The sequence below is a fragment of the Diabrotica virgifera genome, chromosome 10 (assembly GCF_917563875.1).
Source record: "Diabrotica virgifera virgifera chromosome 10, PGI_DIABVI_V3a".
NCBI classification, from domain to species: Eukaryota; Metazoa; Arthropoda; class Insecta; order Coleoptera; family Chrysomelidae; genus Diabrotica; species Diabrotica virgifera.
This window is the reverse complement of record NC_065452.1, coordinates 118,319,311-118,333,435: the sequence shown is the minus strand read 5'-3', so window position 1 is coordinate 118,333,435 and position 14,125 is coordinate 118,319,311.

Genomic DNA, 14,125 nt, shown 5'->3' with positions numbered 1-14,125 from the left:
AACAGAGTATAATAAAGTGCATCTGAGTCACATAAACTCAGGGGCGGATCCAGGACCGATTTTCGGGAGGGGCCATGAACTTATTTTGGGGAGGTGTACCGGGGGGCCAGGGGGTAATTTTTAAAAATTACGGTTAAAATGGTGAGTTTGAAGACACTTTGTACACACTTTTGAGTTCTATAAAGACATTCAAAAGTTATCGCTATTAAAATATTATTAAAGTTGTTACCGATTCATCCACATTTCTTCGGATCCAAGTGCAGTTCTTTCAACAAGTTTAATACCATTTTTTTAATGCTTCTCCTGTCACTCTGTCAGGCCTTGTTCTTCCCCTCTTTCTTGATTTTCACTAATAATTGTTTTTATGTTCTCATACGCGTCAATTAACTTGACAAAGTTTTCACGAATGTTGTTATTGTGTATGTATTTCAAATTTAGATAAAGCTGTTCTACGTGGGATACGTCGGTTATTTCGTCAAATATGACAGAGTAATAATTTGCACTTTGAACCTGATTCATGTTTTGTTCAATTATTTCTTCACCACAACATGTTATTAATTATTGATTTTGACTGGTGTTACTAATGTATGTTGCTGCGGATAGGTGTCGTTGAATAGTCTTATCTCCTGATGATATTTTAAATATGAACAATTTCCCTCATTGCTAGGTCCAGCATCTTCGTCCAGAAGCAGAAGGCCATCATCACGACTGCCTCTTAGAGGAATATTTTGTCGACCTAAGAACACTATAGTCTCTACTATTGGTCGTAGTCTTTCTTAATTTTCTTGTATCTGTTTAGACCTTTGCGAGTCTTTCTGGTTTGACTGACTTTTGCGGGTTGTGATAACTTTGTAGAAAATCCACCTAAACCTCAACGCACTCCTTGTGATATGTTTTTTCATGGATTTGTATGACTCCGTCTTTTCCCATGAGTTTGGCGAAAGATGTTAAAGGTTTCATGACAAGGCTTTCGGCTGTCATCCCTTTATTATGACCATCTTTTTCATTAGAAACATAAAATTCAATACTTGTAAAACAATCCTTTTGACTGTTCGAAAATACCAACCAACTCCTTTGTTGTAAGTTCTGGTGATCCAAGTAACGCTTCATTTCTATTTTATTCTTTGTGTGTATAGAATATTGAAATTGATAGGATTTTGATGGCTTCCAAGATCGTTCTAACAATTGGCACTTATCTATATTTTGATTTAGAAAATATCCTATGTCATTATTGAAGCTTCTGTTACTGCTCTTGTTTAATTTTAGTCCAGAAAACATATTTATCCCCTGTTTTATACATATTATATGTGTTTGAAACTAAGAACATTTGAACTGCCAATATTTAAATTTATATTTTTTTAAATTCTCGGAGGGGGCCATGGCCCCCATGGCCCCCTTCCTGGATCCGCCCTTGCATAAACTCGCCAATATTTTCGTGTCTACGAGTAGTTGGCTATTTACTGAGTTAGGTACTATTACCACATAATATAATAATATATTTTTATTGGTAAAAATATTGGTAAATAGAATTATTCATCGTCATAAAATATTTATTTGCAAGATTTTTAACTGTTACCAATGGTAACAGTGGTTACATGGACGCTTCGCCAGTGCTACTCTCCATTTCCTTCTTGGTCTCCTTTATTTTTTTCGTCAGGTGCTCTCGAACCTCTCTTAACTTGTCTGCCCTCCTGCATTCTTTATAGATGACCGAGCCATTCTAGTCTGCATTTCCTCACTATTTTTGATATCGGCGGGTTAGGTTAGCGTACAGTTGATACACTTCTTCGTTCGGTAATGGTACAGGTACAGCAGTGGTACTTACCAAAATAAAAAAAATTAGGGCACTCGTGGGAGTGCCGACAGAAGTGAAAACTTCTTACGAAGCAAGCCCCTTCGGGTACACACTCTATCCCTCCTCCAACCATTATAACTTCGGTCGAACTTATACGCAATTCAACCTATAGTACCTATATATAGGGTGTCAATTTAAAAAGTTGCCACAGTTTTTGGGGTGTTGAAGTATTTAGAGTATTTTTTGAAGTTTTTTTTGGAAAAATCAAGTAAAACCGTAAAGATATTAAGTATACAGTTCAGAACTCCAAAATTTTTTAGAGTATTGAGTCCGAGATTTTTCCAAAAGTACTGAAAAGAAATATAAGACATGTGGTATTTTTGAAAAGGTAATTTAATGACCTTCAAAATGAGGTATCATTTAACCCCCCTTTCCATTAAAGATTTTGGGGGTTGTGTCCGCCCCCGCTATAGGGTTGATGTACCTAATTTAGTTGAAAACTGGTCTACAAAATGTCCCACTTACAAATAAATTTGACGTGTTTTTGCATAGTTTTAGATTTTTTATAGGGACCAAATTATAGGGGGTGGCAACTTTTCAAATTGACACACTGTATGTAAATTACTAATATCTGCCGTGTCGATAACGATCGCGAGTTCAATGCTTTTTCCCCATCCAAAGAGAAGTGATAGACCTACATTATATACCCATTGGGTGCATCCTATACTATTTATATATACCTACATACACATAATACATAAACGTACAGAATTTATTTCGGCGAAGCGATGACGGTCACGAATTCAATGCTTTTTCCCCATCCAGAAAGTGCACAAAATCGCTACAGAAGTTTTCACTTCAAAAATACTTTAAACACTAATCACTTATAATGATTGGAGTAGGGACCTTGTGGCCCCTTATGCGCTTGCTTCAAAAGCTCCTTCGGGTACACACTCTATCCCTCCTCCAACCATTATAACTTCGTTCGAACTTATACATACGCAATTCAACCTATAGTATATAAATTACTAATATCTTGCCGTAGCGATGACGGTTGCGAATTCAATGCCTTTTCTCAATCCAAAAAGAAGTTCTATACCTATATTATACACGCGGTGCGTGCGTCATATACTATTTATATATACATTTACCTAATATGTAGGTACTACAAACGCGAAAATTCCAAACCAATAAGCCTGTTGCCACATCCGTACAAAATGCTCACCAACATAATTACTAACAGGCTATCAAATAAATTCGATAGTTAAATACCAGCCCGTTGACATAGAACACCTACAGACAATAACGACAGTAAGTGTCGAAAAGTGCATCGAATACAATGAACCTCTTCATTTGGCATTTGTGGATTACAATAAGGCATTCGATTCCATAGAACTCTGGGCCGTATTAGAAGGAATGAATAACGCGAGGATTGATTCTAGATATAGAATACTCCTCAAATACATATACGTCAATGCAACTATGCAAATAAATGTATCAGAAGGTCTAACAACAAGCAAAATAAGAACGGAGAGAGAAGTTAGACAGATAACAAAAACAAATAAAACAAAAGTGATGACAAATCAATATATCATAATCGACTTAGATGGAAGTGATATCGAAAGTGTCGAAAAGTATATACAGGGTGTCTGCGTAACTTGGAACCATATGGGAAACTTTTTTAATATCAATTTTACGAAAAAAAGTAATTCTTTGTAAAGTGCTCTGCATAGTCTAAAACCTAAGATGCAATCATCAAATATCAAATTTTGTCAACAGTATACGAGGTATGTCACAACATATGAATTTCGCTCAAGAGCAAACTACCTTTATATTTCAAAATATCAAAATAATTTATTATGAAAAGGTATTTGTAATTAAAAACCATATTCAAATATGCAATAACAGCCTTCTACTTGAAAAAAAAATCTGAAATTTTCCTAAATTACCGATTCCGAACATCATTTTTATTTATTAGACATGTAATAACTCTTTTATTAATAATTTTAAGAAAAAAAGTTATTCTTCATAAAAATCTGTGCATGGTCTAAACCTCAAGATGCAACCATCAGTTATTCAAGATTTTTAATTTTATACGAGGTGTGTCAAATAATATGAATTTAGAATGAATTATATCTAAATTCTTTCTAAATTCATATTATTAGACACACCTCGTATAAAATTAACAAACTTGGATAACTGATGGTTGCATCTTGAGGTTCAGACCATGCACAGATTTTTACGAAGAATAACCTTTTTTCCTAAAATTATTAATAAAAGAGTTATTATATGTCTAATAAATAAAAATGATGTTCGGAATCGGTAATTTAGGAAAATTTCAGAAATTTTTTTTTTTCAAGTAGAAGGCTGTTATTGCATATTTGAATATGGTTTTAATTACAAATAACTTTTCCTAATAAAATTTTTTGATATTTTGAAATATAACGGTAGTTTGCTCTTGAGCGAAATTCATATTTTTTGACATACCTCGTATACTATTGACAAAATTTGATATCTGATGATTGCATCTTAGGTTTTAGACTATGCAGAGCACTTTATAAAGAATGATTTTTTTTCGTAAAATTGATATTAAAGAAGTTTCCCATATGGTTCCAAGTTACGCAGACACCCTGTATATACCTAGGTCACACGATCAAACTAGGCAAACACAATCAAACGGCAGAAATAACTAGAATAATCCGAATGACTTGGGCAGCAGTAGCAAGACTCAGTGATGTGTTGAAGAACAAAAAGATACCAATAAATCTAAAGAACAGGGTATTCAACAGTTGTATTCTACCAATTATGAGCTACAGAATGGAGACGATGACACTTACAGAAGTATCAGCCAATAGATTGAGAACGACACAGAGTGCGATCAAACAAGCCATGTTAGTATGTTAGGGGTATCTCTGAGGGAACATATACAAAATAAGGACGTGCGAAGCAGGACGAAAGTGGAATATGTAATTGGAAGAATTGAAATGCAAATGAAACGTGAACGAGAAACATTGTAGATTGGAGACCACGCGAGCACAGTCGTAGTAGAGGAAGACCAGAAAAACGATGGCTAGACGACATCAAAGCAAAAATGGGGAGAAACTGACAATAAATACCACAAAACAGAGAAGAATGGATAACTCATGGGGAAGCCTTTGTCCAGGAGTGGATGCAAACAGGTTAAAGAAGAAGATAATATATATATACTGTTATGATCTGCTTTCTATTACTTTTATTTTAATTGAGTATTTATTTAATTAATTATTGAATTGACGCAAATCATACATAAACAATTAATAAAAAATATCAGGGTGCCTTTTTGTCATAAAAATTAACTAAAATTATCTTAGGTTATACTTATCCTTTCTCGTGGCTTCAGTATCTCTTAGTTGATCCTTATCGGGATAAAATAGGAAAAGGAAATAAATAGAAAAATCATAAATAAGCACATACAAATACCTTTATTATCAAAAGCAATGCTCTGAAAATCTATCAATTAAATCCTGTGGGCATAATTGTCCAAATGAAACTTTTACCATATAATTAATCTAATTTAAACAAATATTTATCTCTTTGTTCCTGCTACCATTTATAAAATAAGCTAAACAAACAAATTTAGGTATTTGCAAAACTACTTATACTTCTTATTAAATTATTGAAATGTTCAAATATCTTAACTTCTGATTATAAAGAAACATCTATCACATAAGTTATTGACTGACCTTTTTGATTCACACACAATGATGTCTCCTCTTAACCCAAACAGCTCTTCCTTGTTGATTATGTTAGGCTACCAATCAACGCCCTCTTCGTTCTCAGCATCAATCCAGCAGCATACCAGCAACTATTTCTCCAAAACACAAGCCAGGCCGCTTTTGACCAGTACTCGTTCAATAAACTCCAAAACTCTCTCCTCTCTTTCTCTCAATAATAATCTCCTGAGACCCAAGTATCTTTTTTACTTGGTGTCACAAATAATTTTAATAACGATAAATCTTGTAACTTACTCTCTTGGACTTTACAGAATCAAAGAGGTTTTTCTTCTCAATTTGATTTGTCTCTCGTTCCACTTTTCAGCTACTCTCCACTATCAAACAACCACTAGTACTTGCTTCTGAACTATACGCGAAAACTTTCGACTGCCTTTCTCGGATACCGACGACACAATGTCCTCTTTCTTTTCCAAACTGTCTCAACATTCAAACTTCTCTTTCCCCCTTCCAAATTGCCAAGCCAATCAGAAACATTTCTCTTTTCCATTCGAAAAACCCAGGCATTCTTTCAAACAATACTTCTACTCAAACTAATCACTTTTTCCGGAAATTATACAAAAATTCTTGTGCTAAACAAACAGACTTAAAATTGCAAATCTCTCTACCTTTATTTTTCTAAAAACTAATAATTAAAATTACCTGTGGATTTTACCTTTCCCGTAACAAAAAATCTTTTTAAAATTATAATCCGAAATAAATTGTCTTTTATTTCACTTATTTACAAATGTCTTTAATTCTTCAGGGAAAAACTCATTAAGGAGAAACCCACTGCGTAAAAGCTACCTTCTAATAACTAGTTACACATCAATATACAGGGTGTATCAAATTTATGTGCCCGCGTTAAATTAAAAAAAATAAATTTTTATTCTATTTTTGATTGATAAATTTATACACAATAACAGCCTCGCCTTGTTTTGAGATAAAATCGTTTTTAATAAGTGCAACAAAAAAATTATTTTCTCTCGACAACAAACTTTTCTCTTGTTATCATGTTATCCTAACCTAAATTTTATGCATTTGTCTTTATTCGTGGTATTTGTACACATCATGGATATTGTAAACTCCTCGTATCTTTTCTGATTCCACATGCCTCAAAACATAACTGTTTATTCCATTTTCATTGTGCACGATGTATGGACCCTCGAAAATAGGCATTAGTTTTGCGCAAACGTTCCCAGTGAGATTTGATACTCGCAACGCCCTTACAAGTACCTTTTCTCCCTTCTGAAAAGTCACTGGTCGTCGTCTTATATTATGATTTTGTCTTTGGAGATATTTCTCATTACTGCGCTGCAGCCTCCTCTGCACAGTTTCCAAAACTCGTTGGTATTCCCTCTGCTTAGGTTCTTCCCATGGCCGTACTAACATAACACCCTTCATGATATATTCCGGAGTCTCTTTTGTCACCGTACTTGGAATGGTGTTTAAGTAGTTTTCTATTTCTGCCACTTTCCTATCCCATCGTCGATGTTGTCCATTTGCAGCAATGCGAAGGAATTTCGTAGTCTCCTGTATAAAACGCTCTGAAGGATTACTTTGAGGATGTCGGATACTGACAAAATTTGTCCCTATTCCCCTGTCTTGAAGCTGTCCCTTGATACGCTCACTCCGGAAATACGTCGCATTGTCTAAGAGAATTCTTCTTGCTGTTCCTACGGTGGCTATAAAATTGTCAATCTTTCTCATTATTTCTTCCCCCTTTGTCGTACGGCAACTGTATAACTTTACGTATTTTGAAAATATATCGACCATCACCAAAATATGTTTGTTCCTTTGCGTGGTCATTATCAGATCACTTAACATATCTATTGCTACAATATCCAATTTTTGATGGGATACAATATTTTTAGCAATATTTTCATTTCTGAAATTTCTGCTTTTATCTTTTTGGCATATTTCGCATTTTTGGGTCACTTCTTTGGCAACCCGGTAATCTTTTCGGCAGATATAGTTTTCTCGAAAAACCAGCCAAACCTTCCTGCTACGGATATGCCTATTGTCATCGTGTAATTTTTGTATGATCCTCTCTGCCAATGTCTGTGTTACCAAATATAGTTCCTTTCCATCGATTCTTTTGAAGAAAATGTCATTTTCCCTCTCCGCTCTTCTTTTTTCTTTTTCCTCTAGATCTTCTTGGTTTATTCTTATTTCGTTTAACGAAAATACACCTTCCTCTTGTGTCAAGATATTTAGTCCCACCTGAAAAACAATTGCTTCCTTTTTTCCAGTGTCTTCATCCCTTGTGAGAGCGTCGGCTATAATGTTGTCTTTTCCTTTTATGTATTGAAACTCAAAATCATACTCCTGTAGTAACAAAATGCCTCGATGTATACGATTGTTAACCAGTCGATTTTTCATGATATGCACCAAAGCTGCATGATCTGTTTCGATTGTGAATTTTGCTCCCAATAGATAAAACCTTAACTTAATTACACAAAAAAGTACGCTAGCAAACTCTAATTCAGTCACACTGTATTTTCTTTCGTGTGTTTTTGTCACCCGGGAAATAAAACAGATTGGCACTTCCTGGTTGTTTTGTATCTGCGACAAAACTCCCGCGAATTTTTGTATGGACGCATCAGTTCGTAGTATGAAAGGTAAATTGTACATGGGATGATATATTTTAGTTCCTTTCGAGAATTCTTCTTTTAATATGTGGAACGCCTTCTCTTGTTCTTCTTTCCAATTCCATTTAACACCTTTCTTCAGTAATTTTATCAATGGAATCTCCTTCTGGCTCAAATCAGGAATTAGTTTTTTGAAATAGTTGATCGTACCAAGAAAACCTCTCAATGTTTTCAAATTCGTTGGCCTTGGGTATTCATCTATGAGTTTTACCCGGTCCTCGGCTAAACTAACTGTTTTTGTTTCCAATTTAAAACCCACATATGTCACTTCTTTTTGAAAAAATTGACATTTTTCAATATTCAATTTTAATCCGGCCTTGTCCAACTCTTCTAAGATAATTTTTATGTGTTTCAAATGACTCGATGTATCTGGTGAAAAAATTAGTAAGTCGTCAATGTAGTGTACTATAAAATCTTCATACCTGTTTAATATTGTATGGAGAGTTCTTACCAGTGCTGCACAAGCACTTTGTAACCCAAAAGGCACTACTTTAAATCGGTACACAATACCATCGATTGAAAAAGCGGTGTAGTTTCTACATTTTTCTGCTAAAGGTATCAACCAAAAACTATGTTTTAAGTCAATTTTAGAAAAAATATGTGATCCTGTAATTCTCCCAAAAATAGCCTCGATGTTAAGAGGTGATTCATATTGAGACACCGTGTGTTGATTTATATTCCGGGCATCCAAACATAGCCTCAAATCTCCACTGTTTTTTTTTACAATCACGATTGGGTTTATACAGTATGTCCCTGTAAGTTGTATCCATATGGAAAACTTTTTTATTATTAATTTTACGAAAAAAGTTATTCTTCATAAAAAGCTCTGCATGGTCCAAAACCTAAGATTTAACCATTAAATACCAAATTTTTTGAATATTATACGAGGTACGTCAAAAAGTTTGAATTTCACTCAAGAGTAAAGTAGCTTTATTTTTCACAATATTGAAAATTGCTATTATGAAAAGTTGTTTGGAATTAAAAACTATATTCTAGTATGCAATTACATCCTTCTAATTGAATTTTTTTTTTAATTATGGATAACTTAACATTATTTTCAGTTATTTCAATTCAGATAACTCTTTTATTATTAATTTTACGAAAAAAAGCGATTCTTAATAAAAAGTTTTGCATGGTCTGAAACCTAAAATACAACCATCTTATGTCAAATTTTATCAATTTTATACGAGGTATGACAAAAAATATGAATTTCGCTCAAGAGTAAAATACGTTTATTTTTCAAAATATCAAAAATTATTATTATGAAAAGTTATTTAGAATTAAAAACTATGTTTCAGTATGTAATTACATCCTTCTAATTGAAATATTCTGAACTATAAAGGTACTTTACTTTTGATCTAAATTTATCTTTTTTGACATAGGTACCTCGTATAAAATTGATAAAATATGATATAAGATGGTTGTATTTTAGGTTTTAGACCATCCGGAACTTTTTATTAAGAATCACACTTTTTTTGTAAAATTAATAATAAAAGAGTTATCAGAATTGAAATAACTGAAAATAATGTTAGTTATCCATAATTTAAAAAAAAAATTCAATTAGAAGGATGTAATTGCATATTAGAATATAGTTTTAATTCCAAACAACTTTTCATAATAGCAATTTTCAATATTGTGAAAAATAAAGCTACTTTACTCTTGAGTGAAATTCAAACTTTTTGACATACCTCGTATTACATTCATAAAATTTGATATCTGATGGTTGAATCTTGGGTTTTGGACAATGCAGAACTTTTTATAAAGAATAACTTTTTTTCGTAAAATTAATAATAAAAAAGTTTTCCATATGGATAAAACTTACAGGGACATACTGTATACGGCGAGTCACATCTCTCTATGATTTGATCTTCTAACATTTTATTGATTTATCCTTTCACCTCCTGTCGGTACTTATATGGGATAGGGTAAGTCTTCGATCGAAAATTTCCTAAGTCTCTAACCTCAAATGAATGTTCGTACTTTTTGGCTACTCTGTTTTCTTCATTTATTAAATTTTCATACTCCCTCAATATTTCACGCAGTTCCTTCTCCTTTTCTTCTCCACATATCAATTTTATTTCTTTTTCCTCCGATTCTTTACACATATTTATTGTGTATTCTGCCTCCTCCATTTCGCATACTTCTTCTTCAAATACCACAGTTTCAATTGTATCTCTTTCGCCTTCCTTTTTTATTCTGATCTCTTCTTCTGGGCTCATCTCTTCTTTTGAGGAATCCCAAGCTACATTCTCTTTTGTCAATCTTCTTTCTTCTTTTTCTTCTTCTGGGCTCATCACTTCTTTCGAGGAATCCCAGGCTTCATTTTCTTTAATTATCTTCTGCTGCTTTCTCCTCTTTCTTTTCTGTCCTTGCTTCATTGCCAAATTCATTTCCACCGTTTGTTTTTTGTCTAACTTATTCTTTTTCCGTTTCTCATGTTCCTTGTCCATTTCCAGAATGTCCTGTTCTTCCTCTTTTTCATCTGTGATTTTCATCGTGTTATTTTTGAAATCTATCACCACATGTTTTTCTGACAATTCATCCACTCCTACGATCATATCATGCATCATGTTTGGCATTATAACACATTGTAGTGCATAAAATTTCTTCCCCAATCGAACCTTTATTCGTATTCCTTCATTTATTGTTGCCAAAGTCCGTTTATTTGCGCCCACTAAATTTACCCTGGGAATTTTGTAAATTAAATTCGTTAAATCAACCTCTTCTATTAATTTCCTGTTAATCAATGTAATTTCCGAACCAGTATCAATCATAATTTTAATCGGTTTCTCATTGATAAAACCATCTACAAATTTTAAATTTACTCCACTTCTTTTATCATTATTTCCTGCCAATTTAATAAATTCCTTCGGGTGACAAAAAATTCCTGTTTGTTCTTTTGTGTTTAGTGAGCGCCTTCGTGAAAAGACGCTTGCTGTTCTTCTTCGCTTCTTCTTCCGTCGCTTTGTCTCTCATCCTCATATTCACCTATTTGCGTATTGTTTACCGCTCTTCTATTTTCTCTTGGTCTGTCGGACCCGTATCGGTTTCCACGATTTTCCTGTTCATTCCTTCAATTATCATTTCTGTCTTCTTGATATGTGCGGGTGCTATTTCTATTCTGGTTTTCTCGATATCTGTCTTCGTTCCATTGCCGATTTCTTTGTTCATAGTTTCCTCTTCCGTTGTCTCTATTTTCGTTTTCTCTTCTTGTATAATCTCTCCTAAAGTTTTGTCTTCTATCTCTATAGTCTTGATTTTCGCGTTGTCTATAATTTTCTTGCGATCTTCTTATTTCTCTTTCTCTCATTTTTGCTTCTCGTATTTGTAAGAATTGGCATAAACTGTCGATATCTTTGTAGTTTTGTAAAGTTATGTGATCTTCTAAGGCCTAAGGTATCTTCAAAATGTCTGGCTATCAGTTCTACTAACTGTTCGGACGAATAATTGTACTGTAGGTGTTTTGCATTGTTGTATAATTGTAGTGCGTACGTTTTTTCTGAAATACCCATTCTATCATGGTACCTCCCATTTTGCAACTCCTTGTTTATTTCCATCTGTTGTATTTTCCCCCAGAAATAACTCTTTTGTTCGAACTTTTGTTCGAATTTATGACAATTGTCCAATTCTTCTTCTTTGCTATCAAACCATAAACTCGCCTCATCTTCAAGATGGTTCCTTATCGTTTCTTTGGCTGTTTCGAAGTTGCCGATGTATCGTACTTTCTTTTTTAAATTATTTATGAAAATTACTGGGTGTAATTTTTTTACGTCCCCGCCAAATCTTATTTTCACATCCTCTGTACTATGGATAATCGTTTCCCTTCTTTCTCCGGAATTTTGTTGATTCCTGATTTCTTCCATTTTTCTTTCTATTTCTCGCCTGTCTTCTTGTAATGCGTTTTCAAATTTGGTTTGTAAGTTCTCTATGTCATTTTTCTGGCAATCCTTTAACTCCTTCATTTTATTTTGAATTTTCATTTCTTGTTCTTTCATGTGATCTTTAATTCTCTTTTCTGTTTCTTTTATCTCGTTTTTCATTGTTGTCAAACATCCTTTTATTTCCTTTTCATATTTTCCCATACGTTCCTCCATTTTCTGGTTGTTTTCTTCTATTGCTTGTTTTGTTTCCTCCTGATTTTCTTGAATTACTCGTTTTGTTTCTTCTTGATTTTCTTGTCATACTCTTCCGAGACCGCTTGACCGATTTTTATGAAATTATATATGTATATTCGGTAGGTCTTAGAATCGGTCGTAATGTATTTTTCATATCCCTGAGTGATAAGGGGAACTCCCCCTAACATTTTGAAATGTTCGATGGGGATTTACGTACATAACGTACTCTACAAGACTACGAGTACATACAATTTAAAAAAATGATGATCAAAATCCATCAACAAGCTCTGGAGACATTAATGGCAGCATATGTTTGAAGAATCAGTTTCATTTTTTGAGTGCACGGATTTTAATAATTCATTTACACCGACCACAAATCGATTTCGTTAGAACGTTATTTTTAAAGCTTTATTAACAACTCTGTTGAAGTTTAAAGTTTACTCAAACTTTTACACATAAACTATATACCTTCAACTTCGAAATGGCGCTAGTTGGGTTGCTTAATTGTTATAAACAAAGTAGCTGTCAATTAAATAAAAAAAGTGGCTAACTTTGACTGTAATTAACCTAGGTAAAAAGTGTTTTTTTTTTGAAAATTCGTATAAAAATACAGTAGACTCGCGATTATCCGAGGTAACTGGGACCGTGACTACCTCGGATACGGAAAAACTCGGTTAACACTGACATTGGTAATATTGATAGAAAAACACGTAAATAATCATAACTGTGGATATTTTAATGACAAAATTAATACAAGTACTGTCTATAAAAGATAAAAACATTTACCTTATCAATATTACTGTTTAAAAAACTATTTGATTTTGCATAAGCTTTGCTCCTCTTTTTGATTTTGAGGCGGCGATGTTGCGGCATGGTTGAAAATTGTAACTCACCTGTTCTGATTTTTGCCTCGGTTAACCGAGGGGCTCGGATGACCGAGACTCGGATAATCGCGAGTCTACTGTACCAGATTTTCAAATCCCAAAGTAGTGTTAATCTATAGTCAATATTAACAAAGTTATTCAAATTGTTTATGAACTAAAAATGACCCTACTTTAGTAAAATGTTTTCGGAATGATAAAAATGACTTTTTAATGATTTTTTTTAAATACTTTGAAATCATGACTTTTCTTCTTTCATGTGGTTTTCACATAATTGCTATTACATTACTATTTTCTGAACAATATTATTGCGAAAAAAAAGCTCATTGGGATAAACAAATTGAATAAAATTTAAACTAATTGACGAATATCTTAAAAATTTTTGTGCATTATACGAACTGTTTGTCTCAACTTTTCGTGCAATATGAAAGTCTTAAGGTCATTTTCACAAAAGTTATAGCAATTTTTTTATTTTCGAAATTTTAGTCTTATTTTGCAATTTCTGAAGCAACAAATGATCGAACCGAAATTAAAAAATTTCCATTTTAAACCTTGGCTCATCTACTACGAGAATAACAGTATAAATAAGATATTTAATTACCCTATTTTTACCCGTAGCGATTTAAACGAAAAACTGCCATTTTTGACACTTATTTGTTAATAACTAAATTTCTCGTCCGAACTGTGATGGGCATTTTTGTATGTATAATGTATTAGGTATATAGTACCCAAAAAATCCATTTGCAACCTGGCTGCTCAAGTGTCCCGAACATGGTATATTTTTGCCTTATTTCCCTGGAGTATTCAGTAACTTAATTAAGACTTACTGAAAGTATTTGGACTGTTATCAAGAGAAAGAATGCGGGCATATGCACAAATTAAATATGTTTAAGGTGTACAATTTATTCTATGTTAGGCACATCGGACTTATAAC